We start from the raw sequence: 1,337 nt of genomic DNA on the forward strand, positions 1-1,337 counted from the left end.
TAGTATAGAAAGAGTGTGGCTATTAATAGATTGGTGTATCTGTTACTATGTATATGATGTCATACTTCCTATATCATACTTGCTATATAATCAAGCTGCACGCGAAGTAGAACAACAGACAGTTTCCTCTTGGGGCAGTTGTCTGTTCAGAATGCATTCTTTAATAAATCAAGTCTTTAAACTTATGTTGTTGTTCGTCTGAGCCTCTGCCTAACGAACCTGGGGACTAAGTCTTCCCCAACAGCCCCACATTTCCTGGTGCCTTCTTCATCCTCCCTATATATTTGAAAAAGGACTTTTTATTATCTTTGATCTTGAACGCTAGTCCTAGCTCTATGTCCGCCTTAGCTTTCCTAACAGCCCCGCTACAGGCCCGAGCAGTGGAGGTATACTCTTCTTTGAAGATAGCGCCCCCCCACCCCCCTTTCACCGAGTGTACGCCACCTTTTGGGCAACCAGGCATTCCCAGACTTTCTTGGTGAGCCAGGGAGGCTTTTGGGCACTCTTGCCCCCCCTTGCTTCTTGTTGGGATTGTCACCCCTTGGGCACCAAGTATCTTCTCCTTAAGGAACGACCACTCATCTTGGGCACTGAGTTCCCTTGGCCTGAAGTTCTTCCTAAAGTTCTTTGAGCACTAATGACAACAATATGTAACTTGGATGCTAGTATGATAAAATGTTATCCACAATAACTTTTGTTACCTAGAACAATGTGCAATGTGGGGGGCGGGGGGGGGGGGGCTTGATTTGACACAGTGTAATGCCAGATGATGTTTCTCATCCAAAATCAGCAGAAAAAAATTGTAAATTCAGTTTGGGGATTAAAATAAAGGTTAACAATTATGGGTGAATTTTGGTATAAATCCATCATGTTAACATTTCAGTTTCCTTTTCTTTTTGCCATGACAGTCATCTTGCAGTAAATACATTTTTATTTATTGTAAGTACCTCTCACAGATGTATTATGATCAGGGATTAAAATATTGAATATCAATCTAGATACTGAGATTTTCATAGATTCATAGATTCATAGATGTTAGGGTCGGAAGGGACCTCAATAGATCATCGCGTCCGACCCCCTGCATAGGCAGGAAAGACTGCTGGGTTTAGATGACCCCAGCTAGATGCTTATCTAACCTCCTCTTGAAGACCCCCAGGGTAGGGGAGAGCACCACCTCCCTTGGGAGCCCGTTCCAGACCTTGGCCACTTGAACTGTGAAGAAGTTCTTCCTAATGTCCAATCTAAATCTGCTCTCTGCTAGCTTGTGGCCATTATTTCTTGTAACCCCTGGGGGTGCCTTGGTGAATAAAACCTCACCAATTCCCTTCTGTGCCCCC

This window comes from Alligator sinensis, unplaced genomic scaffold (genome assembly GCF_000455745.1).
Source record: "Alligator sinensis unplaced genomic scaffold, ASM45574v1 scaffold362_1, whole genome shotgun sequence".
Taxonomy (NCBI): Eukaryota; Metazoa; Chordata; order Crocodylia; family Alligatoridae; genus Alligator; species Alligator sinensis.